General features: G+C 44.0%; 1 protein-coding gene across 5 annotated transcripts in view; it reads right to left on the reverse strand.

The window, feature by feature from the left end:
• Window positions 1–21,715, reverse strand: part of PIGP (phosphatidylinositol glycan anchor biosynthesis class P) — a 50,768-nt gene that overhangs the window by 18,528 nt on the left and 10,525 nt on the right. Inside the window, exons 6-9 of one of the 5 annotated variants that reach the window (XR_012090801.1) lie at window positions 13,490–13,592; window positions 12,855–12,914; window positions 9,743–9,983; window positions 5,479–6,013 (exon numbers count right to left, since the gene is read on the reverse strand). The gene's annotated coding sequence lies outside the window, so the exon portion shown is untranslated. Of the gene's footprint in view, window positions 1–5,478; window positions 6,018–9,742; window positions 9,984–12,854; window positions 12,915–13,489; window positions 13,593–21,715 lie in introns of those variants that run through there. The other 4 variants (XR_012090799.1, XR_012090798.1, XR_012090795.1 and 1 more) reach the window with 4 other exon arrangements.

Below are 21,715 nucleotides of genomic sequence, written 5' to 3' on the forward strand. Positions count from 1 at the left end.
ATGGGATACAAAGTGATGTTATGATTTACGAGTACAACTTGGGATAATTAAATCAAGTGAATTAACTTCACCTCAAATTTTTTTTTGTGGAGAGAGCATTTGAAATTTTACTCTCTTAGCAATTTTGAAATGTACCATACACTAATATTAACTAAACTTACTATGCTGTGTAATAGATTGCAAAAAACCCCTTATTTCTCCTGCCTAACAGACGGTTTGTCGTAGCCTCTGATCATCATTTACCCATTCCCTTCAGCCCCCAGCCTCTGGTAATCATCGTCCTACTCTATGCTTCTATGAGGGCTATTGTTTTAGTTTCCACATTGCATTAGTCAAGGTTCTCTAGAGGGACAGAACCAATAGGATATATATACAATATATATATGGGAGTTTTTAATGCCATATATATTTATATATAAATAAATATGTGTATAACACACAAAAAAATAAGATACATATAATACATATGGGATATATATTATAGGATATAATATATATGGGATATATATAACATATGGGATATATGTAATATATATGTGATGTGTGTGTGTGTGCGTGTATATATATATATGGGAATTTAAGTATTAACTCACATGATCATAAGGTCCCACAACAGGCCTTCTGCAAGCTGAGGAGCAAGAAGAGCCAGTCGGAGTTCCAAAACTGAAGAATTTGGAGTCCAAAGTTCAAGGGCAGGAAGCATCCAGCATGAGAGAAAGATGTAGGCTGGGAAGCTGGGCCAGTCTAGTCTATTCACATTTTTCTGCCTGCTTTATATTCTAGCCACACTGGCAGCCGATTAGATTGTGCCCACCCAGATTGAGGGTGAGTCTGCCTTTCCCAGCCCACTGACTCAGATGTGAATCTCCTTTGGCAACACCCTCACAGACATACCCATGATCAGTACTTTGCATCCTTCAATCCAATCAAGTTGACACAGTATCAACTGTCACACATATGTAAGTGAGATCATGTGGTATTTGTCTTTCTGTGTGTGGCTTATTACACCTAACATCATGTCTTCTGATCTCTCTCTTTTTTTTTTTTTCTTTTTGAGACTTGTTCCCCAGGCTAGAGTGCAATGGCATGATCTCGGCTCACTGTAACCTCTGCCTCCCAGGTTCAAGCGATTATCCTACCTCAGCCTACTAAGTAGCTGGGATTATAGGCACCCGCCACCACAGCTAATTTTTTTGTATTTTTAGTAGCGATAGAGTTTCACCATGTTGGTCAGGCTGGTCTCGAACTCCTGACCTCAGGTGATCCACCTGCCTCTGCCTCCCAAAGTGCTGGGGATTACAGGCGTGAGCCACTGCGTCCTGCCCATGTCTTCTGATGTCATCCATGTTGTTGTTAATGAAAGAATTTCTTTCCTTTTTTAAGGCTAAAATTCCATTGTGGATATGTTACATTTTCTTTATTCGTTCATCTATTGATGGATACTTAGATTGATTCCATAATTTGGCTAGTGTAAATAGTGCTGCAGTGAAAATGGGAGTGCAGACATCTCTTTGACATACTGATTTCAAATCTTTTGGGTAAATACCCAGAAGTGAGAATGCTGGATCACTATTTTTAAAATTTTATTTTATTTTATTTTACTTTATTTTATTTTTTTGAGACTGGGTCTTGCTCTGTCACCCAGGCTGGAGTGCACTGGCATGATATCGGCCCATTGCAACCTCCGCCTCCTGGGTTCAAGCAATTCTCCTGCCTCAGCCTCCTGAGTAGCTGGGACTGCAGAAATGCACTACCACACCCAGCTAATTCTTTTTTTGTGTGTGTATTTTTTTAGTAGAGACGGGGTTTCGCCATGTTAGTCAGGCTGGTCTCAAACTTCTGACCTCAAGTGATCCGCCTGCTTCGGCCTCCAAAAGTGCTAGGATTACAGGTATAAGCCATCATGCCCAACCTGGATCACGATTTTAAATAAGAAGTGTTGGCAGGGATGTGGAGAGAAACTAGAATCCTCATATATATTATTGGTGGAAATGTATAAACAGTACAACCATTTTGGAGAACAATCTAGCAGTTTCAGTAAAAAGTTAAAACTGGCTGGGCACAGTGGCTCGCACCTGTAATCCTAGCACTTTGGGAGGCTGAAGCAGGAGGTTTGCTTGAGTCCAGGAGTTCAGACCAACCTGGGAAACATATGAAGACCCCATCTCTACAAATTTTTTTTTTTTTTTTTTTTTTTTGAGACGAAGTCTTGCTCTGTCACCAGGCTGGAGTGCCATGGCATGATCTTGGCTCTCTGCAACCCCTGCCTTCCGGGTTCAAGCGATTCTCCTGCCTCAGGCTCCTGAGTAGCTGGGATTACAGGTGTGTGTCACCATGCCCAACTAATCTTTGTATTTTTAGTAGAGACAGGATTTCACCATGTTGGCCAGGATGGTCTCTATCTCTTGACCTCGTGATCCACCCACCTCGGCTCCCAAAGTGCTGGGATTACAGGCATGTGCCACTGCGCCTGGCCAAAAAAAATTGTTTTAAATTAGCCAGGCATGGTGGTGAGTCCTGTAGTCCCAGGTAGGATGTTCACTTGAGTCCGGGAGGTCAAGACTGGAGTAAGCCATGATAGCAACCCTGCACTCCAGCCTGAGTGATAAAGTATGGCCTTGTCTGAAAAAAAGAAAAAAAAAAAAGTTTCACATAAATCAACCATAGTCTCTGTAGGAATATATCAACTGTTTATTTATTCATTCTATTACTGATGTACATTTGTATTGCTTCCAGGGTTTTTGGCTGTTATGAATAATGCTGCTATGAACACATTAGGGTTTGGTTTTTTTTTGTGCCATAGAACCTAGCAATTCCACTCCTAGGGATCTACCCAAGACAAACAAAAACATTAGTCCACACAAAGACATGTATGTTTGTTCGTAGTAGCTCTTTTCATAATAATCTAACACTGGAAATAATCCAAATGTACATTAACTGGTGAATGGATAAATAAAATGTGGTATATCCATACAATGGGATGTCATTCAGTAATCAGAAGAGATGAAGTATTGATACATGTGGGAACACGAGTGGACCTTGGAAGCAGTGTGCTAAGTGGGAGAAACCAGACATAACAGACTGCATTGTATGAGTCCATTTTTTTTTAAATTTTTTTTTTTTTTTGAGACGGAAGCTCACTGTCATCCAGGGTGGAGTGCAGTGGCATGATCTCAGCTAACTGCAACTTCCACCTCCTGGGTTCCAGCGATTTTCGTGCCTCAGCCTCCCAAGTAGCTGGGATTACAGGAACCCGCCACCATGCCTGGCTAATTTTTGTATTTTTAGTAGAGATGGGGTTTCACCATGTTGGCCAGGCTGGTCTTGAACTCCTGACCTCGTGATTCACCCACCTTGGCCTCTCAAAGTGCTGGGATTACAGGCGTGAGCCACTGCGCCTGTCTGTATGAGTCCATTTATATAAAACATCCACAGAAAGGCAAATTTCTAGTGACAGAAAACAAAACAGTTGTTGTTTAGTGCTGGGAGTGGGAGCAAGGATTAACTGTAAATCAGCACAAGAAAACTTTTTGGGGTGATAGAAATATTCTAAAACCGGATTATGGTATTAGTTACATAATTCTAGAAATGCACTAAAATCTTTGAAATGTACAGTGCCAATGGGTGAATATATAGTATAGAAATTACATCCCAATAAGTTGTTTTTTTTAAAGCATAGACTCTTATATTTAGACAATATTTGTATCTTTTATTTAGCTACTCAGTCACTACAGGAACAATACATTTTTTGGGGGGTGGAGAGCATGACAAAGTTTAAATTTTTGAGAAGTAACCCAAAGGAAAACATTCTAAAGAAATCTTTCAGTTTCTTCCCTGAGACCTCTTAGTTTTTTACTCTCCTTGGTTTATTCATTAAAGCCCTGTCTTCTGAAGATGTGCAGTGACCTCCGAGTCATCAATCACTTAGAGGTAAAGAGGTCCCAGGTGTACTTTTAGAATAATGGGTTCAATTCCAAAGTAACACACGAAGGGAGGACCTATTGTCTAGATCCAGGTCATCAGTAGGCTAGACCTTCCTGTCCTGCATTCAAAGTGAGTATCTGGAATTACTTGAAACTCCAAGATTAGGTTGTTAAACAACATGGTAAGACCAATAGCCAAATGTAAGTTAGGTGTAAGACTGAGGGCTTCAGACGTCAACAATACCAAACCATGATAGTCACCACTGTCATCAAGTGGGCTCTCTCCAGATGTATCAACAGTACACCTGGAAATTCATCATTTTCCATAATTTTCTACAATAATATACTGGTCCCTAGCAACAGTTACAGTTACCATATAGATGATTAAAAAACATTAAATTTTTTTATTTTAAAATGCAGTTTTTATCAACATACAACAAATACAGAAAAGCAAGCATATCGTAAGTGCTCAATGAATTTTCAAAGGTAACATCCCTTCTATAACACCAACAAGCGTGAGAAATAGATCACCATCACCCTGGAAGCCCCTCCAAGCCCCTCCCAGCTACGACACTTACTCTCTTCCTCAAAGATAACCACGATTCTGACTCTTCACACCATACATTTGTTGCCCAGTTCTGAACTTTATATAAATGGAATCAACCATACTCTATGCACTCATTTTTGTCTGGTTTATTTTACACTGTACATAAATCAACCATAGTCTCTTGTAGGAATATATCAACTGTTTATTTATTCATTCTATTATTGATGTACATTTGTATTGCTTCCAGGTTTTTTGGCTGTTATGAATAATGCTGCTATGAACACTTTAGGGTTTGTTTGTTTTTTTGTGCATATCTGTGGACGTTTCTGTTGAGAATATATCTGGGAGTGGATGTTGGCTGCTAGGGTATGTGTATGGTTAGCTTTAGTATACATCATTTTATTTTTGCCAAAATCTAGAAAGCCACTTGAAGTGACGTAAGTGTAAACACACCTAAATGGAGAAATTTCCTAAATGTAAATACACATTCATTCTTCATCAGAACTGACCCAAGCAAACACTGTCACAGGCAGGACAACTGAGTATCAGTCACGAAGTTAGTGGAGTGTGATGTCTCACCAACATCAATTCGGAAGCCATCACCTCTGTGGGGTTCGGGCCTTGGGAAGTGAGCCCCACATGAACTTCCTGGTACTCCTGCCAGCTCCCTTTAGTGGAGTGTGGATTAACAAGGCTCATAGCCCTGCCTTCGCTTTGATACAATGAAAAACCTTAGGTGTGTTCAATTTCCCCCTAAGGTCTGGAAATCAATTTATCTTTTTTCCTTCTTTTTCTTTTGTCTTCTTTTCTTTTCTTTTTTTTTAGACAAGGTCTGTCACCCAGGCTGGAGTGCAGTGGTGCATTCTTGGCTCACTGCAGCCTCAACCTCCTGAGTTCAAGTGATCCTCCCACATCAGCCTCCCAAGTAGCTGGGACAAGAGGCACATGCTACCATGCCTGGCTGATTTTTGTATTATTATTATTATTATTATTTTTATTATTTTATTTTATTTTTTTTAAAGAGTCAGGGTTTCACTATGTTGTCCAGGCTGGTCTCAAACTCCTGGGCTCAAGGGATCCACCTGCCTCGGCCTCCCAAAGTGCTGGAATTTTACAACTTATTTTTCTTTAAAAAACAAAAAAGCCCGGTGTAATTATTAGCACACAGTACCAGGCTGTCTCTCTCAGTTCCTGGAGGACACTTGTCTGCTACTTTTGGGAACTTGGTGGTCCTTTCCTTCTGGGCAGGGCTAAAAGCTCTTGCCTGTGACTGGTTCTTCCTGGTGGCTGTGGGCTCATAATCTACCTCGTGTCAGAATCCACCTCTGACAGGATTTGAAGCCAGGGCACCTGGATTCAGCTCGCAATGCTTCTAGTAGAATATTTTCATGGCCCAGGCTAATCTGAATAATCCAGTGTTTGTCCCCAGTGAAACTTTCCAGGGAGTTTCTCCATCTGTTTCACTTCATGGTCTCTGAACTGGGTGTCCACTTGGGTTTCAGGAAGACTTTTTGTGAACACGAGGATCCCTTTGGCTTGCCGCCTATCTGTGGAAGTTGAAGCATTAGTCAGAATTCCAACCTCAGAGGCTTTTACACCCTAATGGGATAGGCTGCAGAGAGGGCTCTATCTTGTTTTCTTTTAAATTCTCTTTAAATTTTGATTCCTTCTGTAGCTGCTTGTTCTATTCCATGTCTCTGGGGCATTTGTTAGTATACAGAAGAAACAGCTTCTTGAATAATGTCCATTATAGCTTTGTATTTAAATAACAAACAAAGACTTCCTCCCTCTGCCTTCCCCTCCCCTCCCCTTTCCTCCCCTTCCCTTCCTTTCCCGTCTCACAGGGCTTGCTCTGTTGCCCAGGCTGTAGTACACTGGTGTGATCATAGCTCACTGCAGCCTAGAGCTCCTAGGCTCATGCAATCCTCCTGCCTCAGCCTCCCAAGTAGCTGGAACTACAGGCACGCACCACCACGCCCAGCTAATTTTTAAATTTTATTTTTTAATAAACAGGATGTCTTGCTATGTTGCCCAGGCTAGTACTGAACTCCTGGCTTCAAACAATCTTTCTGCCTCTGCCTCCTAAAGTTCTGGGATTACAAACATGAACCACTGCACCCGGCCTATTTTATTTCTCTTCTACCATACTTCAAGGCTGCACATAGAGCAGCTGCAATGCTGGCTTTTAGTACTGGAGAAATTACCATATGCTCCTTACTTTCTGGTTTTGCTTGCTTTAAAAGTTGCTACAGCTTTTGACATTCTTATTTGCTGGTGGTAGAGAAGAACTTATATTCTCCAAGCTTCAGATGTGCTTCCTGAATTTGGCCCTACTTTTCACGTTTTTATAAACCATTGACATGTACTAAAACTACTCGGGGCATGACTCGTGAAAAACTTGTCATTTGTCACATGGCAAATATTCACTACAAACAGACATAGAACAACCAATCACCTACTTGCTTAGGTTTAAAATGGAAAGAAATTATTTTGGATTCTATATTTTGGGATAACTTAACGTTTTAAAAGTATTACTTATTGCAGGCTGGGCGCAGTGTCTCATGCCTGTAATCCTACTACTTTCGGAGGCCAAGGCAGGTGAATCACTTGAGTTCAGGAGTTCAAGACCAGCCTGGGCAAAATAGCAAAACCTGATCTCTACAAAAAATACAAAAATTAGCCAGGCGTGGTGGTGTTTGCCTATAGTCCTAGCAACTTGGGAGGCTGAGGGAGGATCGTTTGAGCTTGGGAGACGAAGGCTGTGGTGAGCTGATATCGTGCCACTGCACTCCAGCCTGGGCGACAGAACGAGACCCTGTCTCAAAAAAAGGAGTATTGTTTATTGATTGTATAAGATGCGATACAATGAATACAAATCACTCAGCATTAGGAGGCTAATTAGGCAATATGAGGGGGAATGGCTTTATCAAGAGACCAATTTTCTCAGATTTTAGGTCAGTTTCGGGATATGTTTGGGATGACCCTTATATGGGTGACTTAAGTAGCTTTTTGATTGTTGTTACCAGTTTTCATTCATTCATTTTTTTTTTTTAATAGCTGTATTGAGATAGAATTCACATACTTTATAATTCACCCATTTAAAGGATACAATTCAATAGTTTTTAGTATTTTCACTGATACATGCAATCACCACAGTCAATTTTAAAACATTTCCTCACTTCAAAAGAGAAACCTTTTGATGGGTGCAGCACACTAACATGGCACATGTATACATATGTAACAAACCTACACGTTGTGCACATGTACCCTAGAACTTGAAGTATAATTAAAAAAAAAAAAGGAAGAAAAGCATCCTGGCCCAACATTATGCACTTCCCTCTTTTACTTGTTGAATCCTAAAGAAACAAATGTCTCCTGTTCCTTTGTTTAAATGAAATGCCAAAACCATTACCCTTTCTCCTTTTTCACACTCTTCTGCCAGTTCTTAAAAAGTGACCATAAAAATAAGCACAATTATTTTTCAACACACAGGAGAAGACCGCAAAGCTCATCCTAATAGTTGTTTCGTTTGTCAGTTATTTAAGTCACCCAAAGTACTTTCAGCACGACCTGAACTTCACCAAGCATGTCACCTGAGACAAGCCATCACAATGGTCCTTTTAGTTTTTGTCTCATATAGTCAACAACAAAACATTTAAAATATGACAAGAAGATAACATTAGGTAGAGTAAAAATAACATATAAAGCTTCAATTTCCTTTTGGCTGGGCGAGGTGGCTCACGCCTGTAATTCCAGCACTTTAGGAGGCTGAGGCAGGTGGACCACCTGAGGTCAGGAGTTCAAGACCGGCCTCACCAACATGATGAGACCCCATCTCTACTAAACATATAAAAAATTAGCTGGGCATGGTGGTGGGTGCCTGTAATCCCAGCTACTTGGGAGGCTGAGGCAGGAGAACTGCTTGAACCAGGGAGGCAGAGGTTGCAGTGAGCTGAGATTGTGCCACTGCACCCCAGCCTGGGCAAGAAGAGCAAAACTCTGTCTCAAACAAACAAAACCCCCCCAAAACTTCAAGATAGCTTCTAGACAGCCAAGGCTGACCTAGTTGTTATTGGAGAACAAGCTCTTCAAAATTCTGATCCAAATAAAAGAAAACATTATTTTGTATTAGCCAAAGAAGTATATTGATTTAACCACATTGGCAGTGACATCCAAGCTCACAATAGGTTTTTGCTTTTGCAACTTCTCCAGGAAGGACAGATATTCAGCTCTCATTTGGAATCAGCCTGCGAAGAATTCCTATCAAGGTTCTCACTTGTCCTACTGCAGACACCTTTGGGGCCTATGCCCCAATTATTTCTCTCTTTTTCAAGGACCGTTCCCCAGGGCAAGCGGGAAGCCAACCAGGGAACACAGCTGAACCTATAATACAAACATCGAGGAGCTAGGATAGACAGACACATTTGGCCATAAGGACTGGGGAGCAGAGAAAGTTGATCTGTAGTGGGACATGAAATGAAACAGCTGTGGTTGGAGGAACAGAGATGAGCAGCTGAGAGACCTGTTAACTAGCTATTAGGATGGTGCAAAAGTCATAGACGATTTTGCCACTAAAAGTAATGGAAAAATCTGCAATGACTTTTGCACCAACCTAACAGTTACTTGTTCGTCTGTATTTCTGATCCCAGCTGCCTTCCTGACACGGGTTGCATGAGAGACGCTTGCGTCTTTGAAACAACAAGGGAATAATACTTATATAATCACGTAACACTTGTTGAATCCTTCCTATGCACCATGTGCTGGTCTAAGTATTTTGCTCGTTTCATCCTCACAACAGCCCTGTGACAGAACTACCATTTTCATCACCATTTAACAGCTGAGGATACTGAAGTGCATGTGATTGATAACTTGCTCAACTCTCACAAGGGCCCCATGGGGACCAGTATCCGGGTCCCCAGGGCTCTGTGGGTGGCATCCAGGAGAGGTGGCCTTGTCAGAGGATGCTGAGGGAGAAGCAGGGAGCACAGAGCTGTGTATTAGCCTGAGGGAGGTCCCCAGAGGTGGAACAAGAGCATGCCTCCAGGTAAATGAGCATTCCTCAAGTAAGCGTTAGTGTCACTGTTCTGTCCTCACTGCCACCCACTGTCCTCCCCATCAGTGGGCTGGAAAGGACAGGTCTGGAGCCAGAGAAGGCGTTTGTGGTTACAGCCTCTCCCTGCAGCAGGCCCAGGTGAGGGCCTCCTGGCCTGGGGCCTCAGGGTAGCGATGCTGTCCCTCCTGCCACAGCCTTTGCAAAGTTGTCCCCTCTCACCTGACAACTCTGAAGGCAGGCCTGAGCAGGTGGAGCGGCAGCCGAGGCGGGCGGCTGTCAGTTGCTGCAGGCGGCTCTGGGGAACAGTGCTGGGCATTCCTTCTTCCACAGAGCTGAGTGTGGTTGATCCCACCGAGGATGGCCAGGCAGCCTCATCATACCGGCAGGGGTGGTTGGAAATTTAGTGTCGAGCTGTCCAGGGCCATGAAGGTGGTGGCACACATTCAAAAGCTGAGGTGCCCTGGGGAAGAACAGACAACTCACTAATCCACTTAAAACCCTGAGCAAGGCCAGGTGCAGTGGCTCACGCCTGGAATCCCAGCACTTTGGGAAGCCGAGGTGGGTGGATCAATTGAGGTCAGGAGTTTGAAACCAGCCTGGCCAACATGGAGAAACCTGTCTCTACTGAAAACACAAAAATTAGCCAGGCATGGTGGGGCACGCCTGTAATACCAGCTACTCGGGAGGCTGACGCAGGAGAATCACTTGAACTCGGGAGGTGAAAGTTGCTGTGAGCCAAGATTGCACCACTGCACTCCAGCCTGGGCAACAAAGTGAGACTCTGTCTCAAAAAAACCAAACCAAAACAAAACCCTGAGCTGAAACCAACGCAGACTTACATTTCAAATAGTACAGAACCTGGCATGAGGCCAGGTTTGCCAGGCCACCTGCATAGTCTGTTTGCATGTACCGGCTTGGCCCTGAGGTCTTCAGGTGGGTGACTATCTCGAGAATGGGCTGAGGACATCCTGAGACTTGCCTGGAAGGACCTGGCTGGGGACACGGACCACCCCGAGAGTCAGCCCCAGGGTCCTCCTCCCCCAGGGATGACCCGGCCTGTTTGCTTTTCTGAGTCAGTTTCCCTGTGACCGTTCCTTTTCCCTCTGCTCTGGGGGTGCAGTAGCCAGCCTTCTCTCTTCACAGCTGCCATCAGCCTCTGGTCTCTTGGGGACCGCTCCACTCCACACCCAGAGCTGCCTGAGGAAGAGATTTGAGGCCCTTGCCCCTACTACCTTCTGTCCTGGACCAGATGCATCAGGCAGAACCATGTGCAATGCTGATATGTGACCACTTTGACCTATGAAAATGACTTTCCCATAGGTCAATTTGGATATAGTCTTTTTTCTTTTCTCTCTTTCTTATTTATTTATTTACTTATTTATTTATTTTTTATGAGACAGTGTCTCGCTCTGCCACCCAGGCTGGAGCGCAGTGGTGTGATCCGGGCTCATTGCAATTTCTGCCTCCCAGGTTCAAGTAATTCTCCTGCCTCAGCCCCCCAAGTAGCTGAGACTACAGGCGCACACCACCACACCTGATTAATTTTTCTATTTTTGGTAGAGACAGGGTTTTGCCATGTTGCCCAGGCTGGTCTTGATTTCCTGAGCTCAAGCGATCTACCTGCCTCAGCCTCCCAAAGTGCTGGGATTATAGGCGCAAGTCATCGTGCCTGGTCTGGATATAGTCTTTTTTGTTTGAAATATCTTCCTACTAATTGTGATAGGAAAATAAACAGAAAGAAACAAAAATAAAAATAGTGGGCACACAGACTCTCTAGAGATGGTAAAGCATATTTTTTTTCTGTCTGGGCCTCCCTTTTCTGGGCCCTTTTATTAACAGGGAATTTTACGGCTGGGAATGGTGGCTCATGCCTGTAATCCCAGCACTTTGGGAGGCGGAGGTGTGCAGATCACCTGAGGTCACGAGTTCAAGACCAGCCTGGCCAACACGGTAAAACCTCGTCTCTACTAAAAACACAAAAATTAGCTGGGTGTGGTGGCACACACCTGTAATCTCACTTACTTGGGAGGCTGAGGCAGGAGAATTGCTTGAACCCAGGAGGCAGAGGTTGCAGTGAGCCGAGAGCACGCCATTGCACTCCAGCCTGGGTGACAAGAGCGAAACTCTGTCTCAAAAAAAAAAAAAATCGCATGATCATCTTGATAGATGCAGAAAAAGCATTAGACAAAATCCAGCACCCCTTTATGATTAAAACTCTCAGAAAAATCAGCATACGAGGGACATACCTCAATGTAATAAAGGCCATCCACAGCCCACATAGTACTGAACGGGAAAAAAGTTGAAAGCATTCCCTCTGAGAACTGGAACAAGACAAGGATGCCCACCCTCACCACTCCTCTTCAACATTGTAATGGAAGTCCTAGCCAGAGCAATCAGACAAGAGAAAGAAATAAAGGGCAGTCCAGGTGCGGTAGCTCATGCCAGTGATCCCAGCACTTTGGGAGGCCAAGGTAGGTGGATCACGAGGTCAGGAATTTGAGACCTGCCTGACCAACATGGTAAAACCCCCTATCTAGTAAAAATACTAAAAATACAAAAATCAAGGGTATTTCTGAAATAGTCTATCGATCCATAGAGAGTGTGGTCGATGTGCTTCATTAGTGCCTTTTCTTGTCACTGAGGCTGTAGAGCAATGGCGTGATCTTGGCTCACTGAAACCTCCGCCTCCTGGGTTCAAGTGATTCTCCTGCCTCAGCCTCCCCAGTAGCTAGGATCACAGGCACCCACCATCACGCCCAGCTAATTTTTGTATTTTTAGTAGAGACGGGGTTTTGCCATGCTGGTCAGGCTGGTCAGGCTGGTCATGAGCCATTAGTGCCTTTCAATCACTAAGTTATTTGGTTCATGACATTGTCTTGATTAACCCAACAGAAAAAAATCTGATTTAGTCCAACACACGAACTACCACTCATCTTATTGGTGACAAGAAGCTCCTGATAAGGATGGGCTGAAGAGGTGAAAATGAGGGCAAGTTTTGGGATTTAACTTCACTGAAACCATTTTCTTTGAAGGACTGGATATCTGATCTGATGTCGTTTACTTCAGGTCTTTGAACAAATCATTACACAGGTATGTTTGGGAAGGAAGGAGTTAAGTCTGAAAAGTGCTTGATTCAGGATTTGTTTTGGAATCACTTATCTACTGGGTTGCTGACAGCTATAAACATTTTCTAAATACCTAAACGAAAGAAAGTAGAGTATCACCCAGTGAGAAGGTGGCAGGTGAAACTTGGTTATTTCTTTATATTAGTTCAGCTGAATGTTAGAGTTAAAAAAAAACTCTACAACAAAACAAAACAGATACAAGTTACCTTTTAAATTTGTCATGCATCTGTCACTGGTGTGTGGTCCTTTATAGTGTCCAAGACGGCCTATGGAACATATTTATTTTGTAAAATAAAGTTCAAAAAGGCAAAGAGATCATCAACTTAGACCAAACATGCAATAACTCCTGTAAATGGATTGTCAGCAGGCATTGACATACATTCTCTATTTTGGCCAGGAAGAGGTGGAGTTATTCTCAAGGTTAAGTAAAGGTCATCTCTCTCTGCCATACTGCCACTCAGCAGTGATGGAAAAGCAAAGCTTGAAGTTGGGTACCGGGAAATTTCACTTGGGAGACGGATGGCCCAGTCTGTCTGTGCACTCAGGTCATCTCGGTTAGTTTTCCCATAATTGTACTACATCAGCAGTCAAGTGAAATGCCAGATTCATCACTGATAGAATCTCTGTCCTGGGTTGACAGTCCTTTAATTTGTGTGCCTTTGTGGCCAGAGGCCATTATTTCTAATTGCCTTTTTGTCCTGTAGCAGTTCATCTATCTTTCACACACACCAAATTTAATCTTCATGTTAGACAATGATGGGGAATTTGGGCTGAAGTCGTTATCAAATGAGTTTCATAAACTTTAGTAACCTCAGGGGGAAAAAAATCTTAAAAAACTTACCAAAATTTGAAAATAGTAAACAATGGTGGCTTTCTAGTAATTTAAGGTTGTTACAGGATCTCCATATTGATAATTCAAAATATCTGGGTCAATGATTTGACTCCTAAATGTAAGAAAGAAAAGTTTATACTTCTTTTATTGTACCTACAGTTTAATTATAACACATCTGATGATTTCTGATAGGAATGTCTCAATTTTTTTTTCTTCTTCACTCAATAACCATATATATACTGTAGCTGCCCTGAGTTAGGCACTGGGACCCAAGATGAATCAATCAAGTCCCTGTGAAGACAAATGAAACAGCCGAGTCTGCCTTTGGACCAGGGTGTGTACCATAGGGTACACTCAGAGAGAAATGGAAGCCCATCTGGGGGTGCGGGTGGGGTTAGGGAACATGCAGTGAGCAGCAGCAAGACCATGGGACAGGCTCTGTGAATACCAGGAGTTTCACCCACTCCACCTGATTCAGCCCTGGGGATAATGGAGAGAGGGGTCTCCATCTAACAGGTGAGGAAACAGAGGATTAGGGGGATTAGGATTAGTTTGGCTCTGTGTCCCCACCCAAATCTCATCTTGTAGTTCCCATAATTCCCACATGCGGGAGAGACCAGTGGGAAATAATTGAATCATGGAGGCGGGTCTTTCCCATGCTGTTCTCATGATAGTGAATTAATCTCATGAGATCTGATGGTTTTAAAAACGGGAGTTTCGATGCACAAGCTCTCTCTCTTCACCTGCTGCCATCCATGTAAGACCTGACTTGCTCCTCCTTGCTTTCCGCCATGATTGTGAGGCTTCCCTAGCCATGTGGAACTGTAAGTCCACTAACCCCTTTTCCTATACAAATAAAGGCTCAGGTATGTCTTCATCAACAGCATGAAAACTATTACAGGGGGTGAACACTCCCATGGCCTCACACAGCAAGAAGGAAGCGATGGGAATACTTGAGACCCAGTGTCCAGATCTGTGAGTTGAGTTGGTCCAGCTGAGCTGGGGTGATGGGAAGCGGAACTGCACAAAGGTCCCAGTTGCCCAGCCGACCAGGACAGAAAATGCTGAACTGTGAAACTATTTGGGGATTTGTCTTTTTTTTCTTTTATGGAAAGGACTTTTCTGCACATCTGTTCACTTTCCTGCCCACGCCAGCAGCTCAGCAGCCCCATTTTTCGGGTGAACGTTGCAGGCGTGGTATAAAACCCATTCCATTTCCCGCATTGACTTTGCACAGGCCCCATGGTCTCTTTTCTCTCAGATTCTTCATATGGCTGTCGTGAAGAGGGGTGGAAGAGAAGTTTACATTCCAACCTTCAGAGACAAGGCAGCCAAATTATGCCAAGGCCCTCTGTCCCTCCATCTGTCCATCCGACTGTCCATCCATTAAAGCCAGGGCAAGCAGCACAGGGCTCTGGGTGGACAGCCCCCAAGATACGCTTTACCTCCACTGCCACTTTCTCTGCCTGGGTTACTCATTGGGCAGGTATTTATCGAGGGCCCTTCTGCCTACTAGGCACTGAGCCAGGCCTTGGGAATGAGCTGACCAAACAGGCAGGGTCCCTGGCATGGTGTGGCTTGCACAAAAGGGTACACGGGAAATAACAGTTGTGAGCACTATTGTGGAGGACAGGCCTAAGGAAGGAAGCTCAGTGTGAAGGGAGAGGGGAAGGAGGGTAGAGGAGGAGGACGGGCATTCGAGGCAGAAGAAACAGCAGATGTGGGCCCTGAGTGGGAGGGGCAGGCCCTTCTGATGACTCAAAAGGAGCCGGGTGTGGCAGGTACTGGCCCACAGCCCTGTATAAGATGCCCAGACACGCTTCCTCTCTTTGAGGTGCTTAGACAAGAGGCCTGTTACAGTCATACTGCTGAGGACAATTACAGAGACTGACATACGTAGATACAGAACCAGGTATGTTTCTGAGTATCACAGATGACAGAGAGAGAAATGATGAGGCACAGTCATGCATCACTGAATAACGGGGATATGGTCTGAGAAATGTGTCATCAGGCGATTTCGTCACTGTGTGAACATCACAGAGTGACCTACACAAACCTAGATGGCATAGCCTCCTCACACCTAGGCTGCATGGTACAACCTCAGGCTCCGAGGCTACAAGCCGACACAGCGTGTTACCACATGAATGCTGCAGGTCGTGGTGACACAGTGGTGTTTGTGTATCTAAACAAATCTAAAGATAGAAACGGTACAGTAGAGGCACGGTGGCTCAGGCCTGTAATCCCAGCACTTGCAGAGGCTGAGGCGGGCGAATCCTTGAGCTCTGGAGTTTCATAATAGCCTGGGTAACACAGCAAAACCCCACCTCTACTAAAAATTAAAAAACAAAAAAATCCCACAAAAAACTAGCTGGGCGTGGTGGCACACACCTAAACTCCCAGCTACTCAGGAGGCTGAGGCAGGAGGATCGCTTGAGTCCAGGAAGTTGAGGCTGCAGTGAGCAGTGATCCCACTGCACTCACGCCTAGGTGACAGAGTGATACCCTGTCTCAAATTATCCAGTCTTAGGTAGTTTTATTTTTTTTTGAGGTGGAGTTTCGCTCTGTCACCCAGGCTGGAGTGCAGTGGCGCCATCTTGGCTCACTGCAAACTCTGCCTCCCGGGTTCAAGCGATTCTCCTGCCTCAGCCTCCTGAGTAGCTGAGATTACAGGCATGCACCACCATGCCCAGCTAATTTTTGTATTATCAGTAGAGACGGGGCTTCACCATGTTGGTTAGGCTGGTCTCGAACTCCTGACATTGTGATCCACCCGCTTTGGCCTCCCAAAGTGCTGGGATTACAGGTATGAGCCACCGCGCCTGGCTTTAGGTAGTTCTTTATAGCAACGCGGGAACATGTCCTTAGAGGAGAGAGGCCATGGGAGGTTTGAGGTACACAGAAGGGGAGCACCCACAGGATCACTGAGGCAGTGGGGAGATGCAGCCACAAGCCAAGGAATGCGGCGTGAGGCTGGACAAGGCCAGGCAGCGTCCCCCTCCCACCTCCGGTGGGAGCTTGGCCCTGCTGAGGCCTTGATGGCCCTGAAGCTCACCTCAGTCTTGTGACCTCCAGGACAGCGAGATAATCCATTTCCATTGTTTGAAGCCACTAAGTTTGAGGTGATTTGTTACTGCAGCCCCAGGAAATAAATACAATGATGGACCGGAATCGGTGGAGATGAAGCACCAGAGTGGTGACCACCGTGAGGAAAAGTGTAGGGTACAGTAGCGATAACCATTACTCAAGGCCTGACTGTGGCCCAAGCACGGTTTTAAGCATTTTATACACTTCCTGTTTCCCAGTAGCCTATACAATAAGTGATGTTTACAGAGAGGTGATGTAACCTGCCCAAGGTCACACTGGCAGGAAGTAGTATAGCTGGGACTTGAACTCAGTTCTAATAGATTCCCAAAACCCATGCTCTTTTTACTTTGCTCCTTGGAGGTTGGCCACTTAAGTGCCATTTATTTACTTATTCACTATTTATTTATTTGAATAAAAATACTGAGTTTTTATTCACTATTTGAATAAAAATACTGAGTTTTGTTAGTATTCCAATTTGCAAATTAGAACTACATACCATTCCTTTACTTAATTTCTTAGCAACAGTGGGACAAGTGGGAATTACTGAGCCACTTTCTGGCATCTGGCTCACTTTTTGTTGCTCTATTCTGGGCCACCACATGCCTTGTTAAAAATGGGGAACTCTTTCAAAGGCAGATGGGGAGAACAAACACAGAGATGCCAGAAGCCTCTGCCACAGGGCGTGTGCCCAACCCCAGCAGTGATGGCTGCTGATCCTGAGACTGGGACAGGTGGACAGAGACCAATACAGTGGGTGTGCAGCACCCATGGAGGAGGGCCTTGAATAGAGAGTTGGTTGAGACACAGTCCGCTGGACACAGAGCTCCAAGCCCTGTGAGCCTTTGGCAGTTTGTGAGGGAGGAGAGAGGAGGTGGAACCATGGACCTCGATAAGGCACAATGGCAGCAACAACAAATACCATGGATTAAAAACCAGTATCCTCTTCCATTTTCTTTGATAGAATAACCATAAGCAACCCAAAGGAGGGTCAGGAAATCCCACAATAAATGACTCTGAAATGTCTGCTAATAATGAACTGTGGAAAATCAAAGCATATTTAGTTAGATTAGAAAAAATGGAACACCATTACATTTTGTATACTCCAAATTTGAGGAACAATACATAAGGGTACATGGGTAATCCCCAATGTTGGTGTTATAAGGAGTAAATTGATACAATCCTTTTGGACATCAGTCTGGTGTTTTATATTAAGTGTCTTAGTCTGTTTTGTACTAGTATTATTTGCATTAGTCTGTTCTTACACTGCTATAAAGATACTACCTGAGACTGGGTAATTTATAAACAAGAGGTTTAACTGACTCACAGTTCCACATGGCTGGGGAGGCCTCAGGAAACTTACAATAATGGCAGAAGGTGAAAGGGAAGCAAGGCATATCTTACACACCGGCAGGAGAAAGAGATAGAGTGCAGGGGAAACTACCACATTTAAACCATCAGATCTCGTGAGGACTCCCTCACTAGCAAGAGAACAGTTTTGGGGAAACCACCCCCATGATCCAGTCACCTCCCACCAGGACCCTCCCTCAACACGTTTTACAATCCGAGATGAGATTTAGATGGGGACACAGAGCTGAACCATATCAACATTCAAGCTCTTTGACCCTGTAGTAATTCCAGTACAAGAAGCCTAGCCCAAGGACACAATTTCATAAAGTTTAACCACAAAAGATGTTTGTTGTACTCACTGTTTAATATAGGGGAAAACAGGAGACAATGAAAGTGGCTAGTATCTGGGAGCCATACATCAACAACTGTAACACTTCTGCCTTTTTGGGGTAGCAGTGAGGAAGCCACTTCTGCCACTGTCTTCCCTATATTCTTTTTTTTTTTTTTTTTGAGATGGAGTTTCACTCTTGTTGCCCAGACTGGAGTGCAATGGAGCGATCTCGGCTCACTGCAACCTCCACCTCCCGGGTTCAAGTGATGCTCCTGCCTCAGCCTCCTGAGTAGCTGGAATTACAGGAGCCCGCCACCATGCCCAGCTAATTTTGTATTTTTAGTAGAGACAGGGTTTCTCCATGTCCGTCAGGCTGGTCTCGAACCCCTGACCTCAGGTGATCCACCTGCCTCGGCTTCCCAAATTGCTGAGATTACAGGTGTGAGCCATCACGCCCAGCCCCCTATATTCTTTACACCCTTGGGAAGAGCTGTGACTTATCCGATGGGTGAAAATGAGCCAAGAGTGACTGCATGGGGTTGTCTGCTGTCCACCTGGCCCTGCCAACTCCTGAGCATGCAGCTGGTCAGGCCCCGTCTCTAGGTCTGCAGGCCCAGTCCTCCTTACATCAGTCCCCAAGTCTAGATTTAGGGAAGAAAGCATGATTTTGGCTTTAGGCTTATGCAGCACTTGAAAATCTGGCTCCATCAGTAATAAGGCAGATGCTGTATTTTAATTCTTGTCAGGTGCGTAAGTCCTTCACAGAAGGGTGGTGAGGAGTGAGTGATTGAACTTTCCCCAGGATGTGCCCACCCATGGTGCATTCACTGAGAACATTCAAAAGAGGTTGCCTTAGAAACCAAAGCATCACATGGAGAGATGGGCCTCTTGGGGGCAGCCGCAGCAGCTGACGCAGGCTGACTCACAACCGCTTCTAATATGCCAGGCTTTGTGTAAACAGGCTTTATGACACAAGTGGGCTGATTACAGTGCAAATGGAGTGTGACATCTGAGTCACTGTGAGGCTCTAGCTGGCTTCTTCCAGCCCTGGCCATAGGGTCCCCTGTGACTGTAACCTACACAAGCAGAGCTTGGGCATGCTGGATTTGCAGAAATAACCTTAGGCAGGTATTGAATTATTGGATGATATTTTCCCCTGCATTATGTGAAAATATGAATCTTGGTCCACAAATGTACTTGTTCAAGAATTGTATTTTCCACAGTGCCATCATTTCTGACTCTGCGACTCCTTTGGTCCCTAACTGAGATTTCCATTGCATTTCTGACCTCTGAGACTTAAGTGGTGATAAGGCATAGAGAGGAAAAGAATATCTGGTCCTTAGTCATAGGTCCAGAGAGGTAATCGCTGAAACACCCACTGTGCTTGTCCATGTGGCCCTGTTCAGATTTAGTGGCTATCTCAAAGTGCAGTTCTTTGAAAACTAAACTCTGTTATGATAAGCCATTGACATTTTAGGGTTTTTATTTATTTATTTATTTATTTAATTTATTTATTTTACCACGGAATGACAAACTCTCCTGACTAGAAAAGGTGGGATAAGTACATTTCCTCCCACCCCAAAGTAGTAAATAGCGCCACCATTAACCTAATTGTGTTAAACTGAGTGAGACCCATGAACACTGCCACAGCCTGACCTGTACCCCAGCAAGATGAATCAAGAAGAATCTCTCTTTCCTCTTCTGTTTTCTGTCTTCCTTTCCCCATGTCCCATCAAGTCTGTTCTAGTTACTGGCTGGTGGGTCTGTACTATGCAATGTACTGGGTTCCAGGACTATTGCTGTAGGAGTTGATTTATTTGAGTTTTCAAAGTTCTATGTGGATGGGACTGTTAATATGACATTTTTGTATATCCTACTGAATCTTTAAAAAAGTGAGAGAGGCAAGAAATTTTGGGTTGGGTCAATGTGCTTAAGGATGACTCCCATTCTTATGACAGCCTAGGCAGCAGCTTCTTGAGGAAACCCAGGCATCTGATTGAGATCATTTTAACTAAAACAGGGCAGGTCAAGAAATTAGGGAGAGCAGAATTTTGGATTTAAATTATGTAGGCTTTTCATCAGGTGATTTCATACTTGGGCTTTTATTTCTCCCTGGGAGTTGAATCACTGGAGGAGGTTTTGTTAGTATATGGAAATTTTTGTATTATTGACACTTTCTATTTGGATATTTTAAGCTATTATTGGGGCTCATTGCAAAACAGTGTCTTTCAAACTTTTTTCTTAAATTAGGACATGCATTATATATCATGGCAGAAGCACCATTTTTACAACCAAAAAAAAACACATCTCACAGCCTGGGCAACATAGGGAGACCCTGTCACAACGAAATAAATAAATAAATAAAAAGATTAGCTAGGCATAGTGGTGCATGCCTCTGGTCATGGCTACTCAGGAGGTTAAGGTGGGAGGATTACTTCAGCCTGGGAGTTCAAGGTGCAGTGAGCCATGATGGCACCACTGCATTCCAGCTTGGGCAACAGGGTAAGACCCTGTCTCAAAAAAACCAAAAACAAAAAACATCTCAGCTGGAGTTCTGAAAGCAGAGGCTGGGACACAGGCTTGTGTGCAGGCAGTTTACTGGGAAAGTGACCACAGAGAGCAGGGCAAAGTAGCAGAGGGTACAAAACACAGCAGACAGACAAGCACGTGGGCTGAGTCCACCACCATCGTGGCAACTGCAGCTCAATCCCACGAGACCTTCTGAGGAGCTCATGGAATGCAGCGCAGAACTGTCTCCTTGGGGCTGAAAGGCAGATGTGTATATCCACTGACACTTGTCCCAGGTTGGGCTCCAGGCTGGTCCCATGGGTGTTAACGCCTCTCCTTCCAGAGTGTACTATAAGGGGTACCTATGTGGATTTGGTTAAATTCGCATGAACTGTTTGGGGCATCAGTGGCTGGAGTAAGAGGTGAACAGAGAGGGTCTGAAGTGGCTGCAAGAGATGTTCAGTCAAAATATTTACCCTTACCGAGTGCAATGCACTGACATATTCTACTCTAGTTCATCACACACACACTAGTGGAGGCCCACTAACCAGGGGCCTATGAGGTCAAAACTATTTTCCTACTACTGCTGAGATGTTTTTGTCTTTTTCATCCTTGTTCTCTCATGAGTATACAGCGGAGCTTTCCAGAGGCTTTGTGATAGGCACTAATGTCACAGACTGAATACACACGCAGGTATGAGAACCGGCTGTGTTCCATGAAGCCAGACATTAAAGAGACTTGCAGAAATGTAAAACAATTCTACTTATCTCACTGAAGTTTTTTGTTTTACAAAATATAATTATTTCTCACAAATATGTTTATGCTAAATTTGTCTTTTTAGAATCAGCTTAGTATTACAACAATGATTTGGGCGAAATGTTTCTGTAACAGAAATTTTGTTTCTAAATATGTGATATGAATTAATTTTATAACTAAAAGGTAATGGATTTATTATTTATAAACAA

Source organism: Chlorocebus sabaeus, chromosome 2 (genome assembly GCF_047675955.1).
Source record: "Chlorocebus sabaeus isolate Y175 chromosome 2, mChlSab1.0.hap1, whole genome shotgun sequence".
In the NCBI taxonomy this organism is placed as follows: Eukaryota; Metazoa; Chordata; class Mammalia; order Primates; family Cercopithecidae; genus Chlorocebus; species Chlorocebus sabaeus.